Here is an 8318-nt window from a genome sequence, read left to right on the forward strand (position 1 = left end):
AAAGCCACAGTCTCCAATTCCTCAAGTTTGGGTTTTCGAGAGAGAATACCTTTCATGAATTTAGCATAACTCGGCATTTGTTCCAGAGCCTCCGCAAAAGGTATGTTGATTTGTAATTTTTTGAAGACCTCTAGAAATTTTGCGAATTGTTTGTCGAGCTTATGCTTTTGAAGTCTCTTCGAAAAAGGTGGAGGTGGATATACTTGCTTGACCCCAGTATCAGTTTTCGGGCTAGACTTTTCGGCTGAATCCTTGCTTGCTTCCTCGTTGGTTTTATTCTTGTCAGCTTCAACAACAGTTTTTCCACTATCAGACTCAAATGAGAGTACGGGTGTTTCAACCTGTTGATCACTCTCTTCCTTGTTTCGCTCTGTTGCTGATTCTTTATCTTTCGTAACCTTTCCGGACCTCAAGGTGACAGCCTGTACCTGTTCCTTCACTTCCTTCTTGCCCGGATTGGCCTCAGTATCACTAGGAAGAGTTCCTTGTGGTCTATTAATCAACGCATTAGCAATTTGCCCAATCTGATTCTCCAAAGTTTTGATTGACACCGATTGGCTTTTTACCATTAGTCTTAATTCTTCCAATTCTGATCTTTCATTGGAAGACTGTCCAGCCACCCCATGATTTTGTTGCTGGAATCCGGGTGGATGGAATTGCTGCCTCGGTGCAAACTGTTGTTGAAAACCAGAAGGGTTAAAAGGTCTAGATCCTTGCTGCTGAAACTGTTGCTGTTGTTGTGGCATGTAATTCTGATTATTGCTCCAGCTGAAATTCGGATGATTCCGATTATTGGGATGATAAGTGGCCGGAGCTGGCTGTTGCGACCTCTGAAAGTTGCTCACAAATTGAGCGGATTCGCTCGATATAGCACACTGATCCGAAGAATGTGCACCCGCACAAAGCTCGCAAACATTAGGTGGTGGTTGAACTCCCAAGTTAGCTAAGGAATCTATCTTCATAGTAAGAGCCTTAATTTGAGCAGTCAAGGCTGTAGTAGCATCAAGATCTAGAACACCTGCTGCCTTGACCTGATGAAGATGCTGAGTAGGATTCTGATATTCATTCGCGGCCATCATCTCGATCAACTCATAAGCCTCATCATAGCTCTTAGCCCATAGAGCTCCACCTGATGCAGCATCGAGCATTGGCCTCGATTGAGGACCCAACCCATTATAAAAGCAATTAATAACCATCCAATCAGGCATCCCATGATGTGGGCACTTCCGAAGCATCTCCTTGTAGCGTTCCCAAGCTTCACATAAAGTTTCACCAGACAACTGAGAGAATTGAGTGATAGCATTCCTGATTGCAGCGGTTTTAGCCATAGGGAAGAACTTAGTAAGAAATTTCTGAGCCAGATCCTCCCATGTCGTAATAGATCCTGCAGGAAGAGAATGCAACCATCCTTTAGCTTTATCCCTCAGAGAGAATGGGAACAACCTCAATATGATAGCATCGTCAGTAACACCATTGAACTTGAAAGTGTCGCAGATCTCAATGAAGTCCCGAATATGAGTATTGGGATCCTCAGTCGGAGAACCCCCAAACTGTACTGAGTTCTGCACCATCTGAATAGTGCTCGGTTTGATCTCGAAAGTGGTGGCCTGAATTGCTGGCCTAACAATGCTCGACTGAATGTCATTGATTTTAGGCTCAGTGAAAGCCTTAAGAGCCTTAGTATCGTTCACAACTGGTGGTCGATCAACCATTGTAGTACTCACTATCGTTTCTTCCTTAACCAATGCTTCCTTATGAGCCCGAGAACGTGTTCGCATACACGTCACTCAAGTACCTGAAACACACACAACGAACTAAAGTGAGAAAAGAATCCAAGTCACTGAACTTTAATGACCACTAATGACAAGCACATAAACTAAAATAAAACACCGAGTCCCCGGCAGCGGCGCCAAAAACTTGTTCGCACAAAATCACGCAAGCGTACGTGGTCACAAGTAGTATAGAATCAAATTCAGTTCGTTCCCACAGAGACTGGTGTATTAAAAATTATGCACTTATGCACCAATGTATGATTATTGTTCAATGCTCGGACAATTAACAAGTTGGTTGGTTTTTATCTAAATTAACTAATTAACTAAGAGAATTAAAATCGAATTACTAATGAGAATAAAACATCTCAGGCCGGGGCCTCACAGCTCAGGCCGGGGCCTCACATCTCAGGCCGGGGCCTCACAATGGCAGAACGCGTTTTTGCCCATAACTCTCTCCTCGGGCCTCCGATTGCTTCGCCGTTTTTTTCAATGAAAGCTATGATTCTCCCCTTCGTCCTCCTTCCAAGAAACCTACATAACACCACACTAAAAAATATCAAAAACATCAAAAACTTGAGGTCATTCCATCGTTTTAAGTCAAAATGAAGGCTTCCAAGTGAATATGAAATCCACTTATCAGGTCTTTTGACAAGTTGATTCTCGTTTTGCCCTGTGGATCTTGTTCTTCATAAACGCACATGTATGCCTTGTTATCATTTCCTAGATGGGTTCCGACTATATGTATTAGTTTGTACTTGGCTCATCGCTCATGCACGGTCAGGCCTTTTGTTGGACAAAGTATAGCTGCACCTCCCATTTGGATTAGGCAGTGTAGGAGAAGCAGTGTTCATCCTTTGTCTTGGTAATAATTTGGAGTAATTATTCTAGTACTTATTAGTATTTGAATTTGGATGAATTTGTATTAAATCTCTGGCTAAATCAATGGATACTAATCCAGCACTACATCCCATGCCAGACTTTTAATGTTACTTCGTAGAATGAATTTATTTACAATCATCTCTAAGAGTGATGGAGTGGGAGAAAAAAGACTATTTTATTTAAAGGCACACAACACAACTTTTTATGCAATACATGTAACTAAATATGATTCAAAATATTAAATTTTTAACGTTGCATTTGTGGTTATTTTTGGTTGATCAATTGCAAATATGGTTGCAACAATTGCAAACCATATTATTGAAAATATTTTTTAAGAGCCGATAATTCTGAAAATATTTATTTTGCTAAAAGTATTTTTGAAAATATTTTTTGCGTGTTGTGCAATAAAAGTGTACCTTTGAAGTTGAAAGGTAAATTTTATCGATTAGCAATCAGACTGTCATTACTATACGGTTCTGGATGTTGGCCATTGAGAAAGGTTAAGGAGCGCAGACTAGATACAACAAAAATGTGTATTTTGCATTGGATTGTGGTAGTATCATGATAAATCATATACCGAATGTTACTTTTTCGACGTCTTTCAGGTGTTGAGTTTATTTCTAATAAAATAAGGAAAGAGCTTTTACATTGGTATGGACACGTTCGGCGTAAATACAACTCAGCCCCGGTTAAAGATTGAACACATATAGGTTCGGGGCAAGAGAAAGAGAGATCGGCCCGTCATACGTGGGCTAATTAATTAAGTTTGAACATGAGAGCCTTAAATCTCACAGGTGATATGACATTTGATAAGAATGATTGGAGACGACGTATTAGAATGATTGAGACTCAGTCTTGTAGTTTACATAAATTTTGAGGGATATGGAATTTTGTTTGTAAAAAACGCTCAGATCGTCTAATTAATGACAGATGACCTCGCAACAAAAATGAATCCTATGTATAGAAAATTGTGGTCCAAGATATTATTTACCTATATATATCACATAATATTTTGTCTACACTAAGAGGTTTTCACAAAAACAATCTCCCTACCTTTTCAAGAATACGAACATGTTCTGTGCCCAGACCGTATTCTAAACGAAATATACTTGGCAGGTTTGATTTGGTTTTTTGTTACAGTTTTGTGTGGAAATTGATTATGTTAAGAGAATGATGTTGAAATTCATATTAATGTGAACTATTATTAGGTTAATATTAAAATAAATTCTTACAAAGGTCTAACTTCCGAGATTATTACTAACAACATATCAAGCTTTAACTTATACAATGTTAATTTTAAGTTATTGAATAAGTGAGAATAATTTGTCTTTTAGAACAATATAAAACGTAACGTTGCCTTTTATTATAATTATAAAAGCAATATAAATTTTAATAATTATATTATAATATTACTAAAAAATATAAAATATAATAATTATAAATTATTAAAAAAATCATTTAGAATTAACTTGTATCTTATACGTACTCTGAACTGATATAACTAAAACATAGCACGTTTTTATAAATATCATATACACACACACACAAAAGCACACACATGTAATCTAATTTAAATAGTAATAATAATTTGTGGCGTATAAATTCATTCCATATAAGTAATTGAATTTTATATTTGTTTTTTTTTGTCAGGATATTTGTTTTATTTTCTTTTTTTTTTTTTTTGTGTAAAGATATTTGTTTTATTTTCAAACGCATAAAAATATGTAAATTTGATTCTGATCAATGACATCCGTTTTTCTAGAGACTGAGTAAATGTTGAAGAAACTCAAAACTAAATTTAATAATGAATCCGTATTCAGTTACCTGTCCGCTGAAATTGAGATGTTTCACATTTTGGTTAACATCTTGAACCTCATGTTTCACATTTTGGTTAACATCCTGAACCTTGAATGTGTCACTTAAAATATGTAACGTAACGAGAAATCAGTTTTAAAACAAGCAGCTCAGAGTGTTCCTGCCTTTGTGGTTGTGGGCTGTCCGCCTGTCCCAGCCTCATCTTCTAACCAAACCAAACCAAACATACTCAGTATATCCCGCTTAGAGCAGGGTCTGAGGAGAGTAAGATGTACGCAGCCTTGCCCCTATCCTTAAAGTAGAGAGGCTGTTTCCGTGAAGACCCCCGGCTTAGTGCACAACAAATAAAATAGTGTGTGCTATAAGAAGAAAATAATACCTTAGCCCATGGCCTTCTTCACATGGGACTTACCCAAACATTTTTTATTGGCGCTAATGCATCTGGTAATGACTGAGCTGAACCCTCCCTTAAAACATACACCATAACCATCATAATCTCTGTGAGACACGAGACCTAGTCTCAACTACTCTAATACGCCGTCTCCAATCATTCTTATCTAATGTCATATCACCTGTGAGATTTAAGGCTCCCATGTCCAAACTTAATTGATCAGCCCATGTCCGACGAGGCCGACCCCTCTTTCTCTTACCCCGAACTGATATGTGCTCTACTCTCCTAACCGGTGCTGAGTTACATTTACGCCGAACATGTCCATACCAACGTAAACGTCCCTCCCTTATCTTCTTAGAGATAGACTCAACACCTAAAAGACGTCGAAAAGTATCATTCGGTATATGATCTGTCATGGTGTTACCACAGGTCCAACGCAACATACGCATTTCCGCTGTCTCTAGCCTACGTTCTTGAGCCTTTCTCAATGGCCAGCACTCGGAACCATATAATAATGATGGTCTGATTGCTACACGATAGAATTTACCCTTCAACTTCAAAGGTACATTCTTATCACACAACACCCCTGTAGCAGCCCATCTTCTCTTTCATTTATTTTTTTCAATTAAATGCATTTTCTAAGTTTAGATAATCTTTTTGAAGAAAATTATTCTCAAATTAGTTAAATTTCTCTTCTACATTTTTACCTTTCTCATTTGACATATCCAATATATATATATATCAAAGTATTATAGAAAGTCAAGATAATAAATATAAACAAAATATGAAAAAAAAATACAAACATTTAATACTCCTTGACATGTGTTAAATTAGTAAAAAAATTGTCTCAATCTGGATGGAGAAGATAATAGATCTAAATCAGGAGGGAATAATACGTATTGTCTTTACATGATTTCGGTGTCACCCATTTTCATTAGAAAAAAGGAGGGGATAACGGATACAGAAAGATATGGGAGGAGAAACCGGATGAATTCTGCGATGAACTCATGAACTAAATATAAAGTAATCCTTAATTTGGTGGCAATGTATTAGCACTAATCCACGTTCTTAGCAATTGAAGGGAAAAAATAGAGGTCGTGTGGAAATCACTTCTCTTCTGATAGATTCTAAGAGGGGGTATTGGATTGAGATTTTAAAGCATTTTTTTGCATTTATAAAATCCGAGTGTATTCGATTGGGATTGTTTGAAATCCATTAAAATCTTAAGGTATTCAATTGGGATTTTAAATTATGCTACAAAATCTGGTGGTATTCAATTGTGATTTTAAATTATGCTTTAAAATCCGATGGTATTCAATTGGGATTGTTTAAAATCCATTAAAATCTGATGGTATTCAAATGCTGATGGATTTTTTTTTCATTTCATAAAATGATGGATTTTGTAGCATTCTTCAGTGTATTTTAAGTTTTTTGAAATCCCATCAAAATCAATGGGATTTTGAAGCATTGTACTTAAATCCCATCAACTCTACGACATTTTATCAAGAATACGCACAAAATCAAAATCACATACAATCCATTAAAATCCATAAACTAAAAACAATCCATTAAAATCCCAATCGAATACATCCCCCTAATTATATTCACATATTGAGGGCCCTTGGGTAAATTTGGATTAAAAGTAAGAAATAATAAATTAATAAACAATTTAGAAAATAAGCAGAGACTTTAAGAGAGAAGCTAGCATTCTTACCTTCTTAAAAATGCTTCATTTTAATACGTAAACGGGTCAAGAAAAGTAGAAAATAGAAGCAGAATTTACTTCTGTGAAATAAACATGCCCATAATTTCTTGGAATATAAAAGCCCTTGATTTTACCTTAATATGCACACATCCGGTTAAGGGGTGTACACTGTTCGAGTTAGGCGGGTTGACGGAATTTATTAACCCAGCCCAATTAAATCGGAATTTTAACCCAATTTGAATTGTATAAATTTGAAAGCCAAACCAATTTGTAATACTTCGGTTCAGATCGATTTAATTGGGTTGATAAATTATATAACTAGAACGGAAAGTCTCAAGATCTTAATAATTGAATATAGTTCAGCAAAATATTATAATAGTCGGTGTCAAATATGTCTTCAACGTACAATTTTTTACACTAAATATTACTTTAACAATCTTGTCAAGACATAAAACTGAATTCAGTTAAATAAAATAAGTGGTAACAAATAATGAACAAATATATTCATGAATTTAATCTAATATTCTCATCCATGTTTGTTTGCTACTTAAATAGATAAATTTAACGTCATAAATACATTGTTTAAAAAAAAAAAAAAAGGTCATAAATACATTTACGTAACAAACAAACAATATTCATATTTGTGTGCTCCTAAATAAACATGATAATGAATTTAATCTCATATATATTTAAATAGAAAACAAAAAATATTATATTAAATTTAAGGAGCACACAAATACAATAAAACCAAATGGACTAGGCTAATATGCGATGGGATAGATAAATTTAATATGTACTCATATTTTTGAATCTTATTAGGTTGAATTAGTTTGTAAAATCGGAAACCCATATCCAACCCAACTAAATTGGGTTAATACATTTTCATTCAAGTTAATTATCGGGTTAAAAAATTTCGGATTAGAAGGGATTGATTTAGATCGGGTTGGTCGTTTTCACCAATCCATGTACACCCCTGCCTCTTCTATTCTTTCCGGTAAGTAGTCACACTATGAAACTCATGTATATACAATTTGTAGAATTTTATAAAATATAACACAGATATCCACCTTGATGTCCAGTGATTTTGAGAATCAATATACTTATATAAAGGAGAAGCGAGGGGCGTGTAGGTGGCGCCTCTCACATCGCTCTGTTCTATTTTTCTAATTTTCTGAAATTTTTGGATGAAAAATCTCAAAAATTAGAACTACCTTTTTTAGTTTCGGGTATATTGGAAGCAAGTTTCAGAATCTGATTTTGTTTCAGATTATTTATGTAATATAGTAGTTTGAAAATTTTAATCTGATTTTGTTCCAGATTATTTAATTATGGGAAAAAGTAGCACACAAGTTTCTCTGCACCTATAAATACCCCTATAGATTGTAGGGTTTTGGATCATCTAAACACAACCTCCTCTCTCTCAATACCAGAACTCTACGTCTCTTTTGTGATAGTTCTATTACTTGATTTCTAACTCGGTGGTGCCGTTCTTCCGCAACGATAAGTGAAGACTGTTTACATAGTATTAAAAAAATAAAGGTTGTTGCAAGCAAAGGTATAGATCGTTACGTGGGAGTCGACAAATTCAAACGGGAAAAAAATATAGTCTTGACATGATATTGATGTATGATATCAATAAATTAACTATTAGTAATGTATGTTTGTTGATTATTCTTTTATAATATTTGTTTTGTTCATCGGACATGTTTGTTGTTGTTAATTTTTATATGATTTACTTTGTATACAGGAAAATAAA

General features: G+C 35.1%; 1 non-coding gene across 1 annotated transcript; it reads left to right on the forward strand.

The window, feature by feature from the left end:
- The first annotated feature begins 1206 nt into the window (after positions 1-1206).
- Positions 1207-1313, forward strand: LOC135150007 (small nucleolar RNA R71). Its single transcript, XR_010288362.1, has one exon. It is a non-coding gene; the product is annotated as a small nucleolar RNA R71 (small nucleolar RNA).
- Positions 1314-8318: the final 7005 nt, after the last annotated feature.

This window comes from Daucus carota, chromosome 1, assembly GCF_001625215.2.
Source record: "Daucus carota subsp. sativus chromosome 1, DH1 v3.0, whole genome shotgun sequence".
Taxonomy (NCBI): Eukaryota; Viridiplantae; Streptophyta; class Magnoliopsida; order Apiales; family Apiaceae; genus Daucus; species Daucus carota.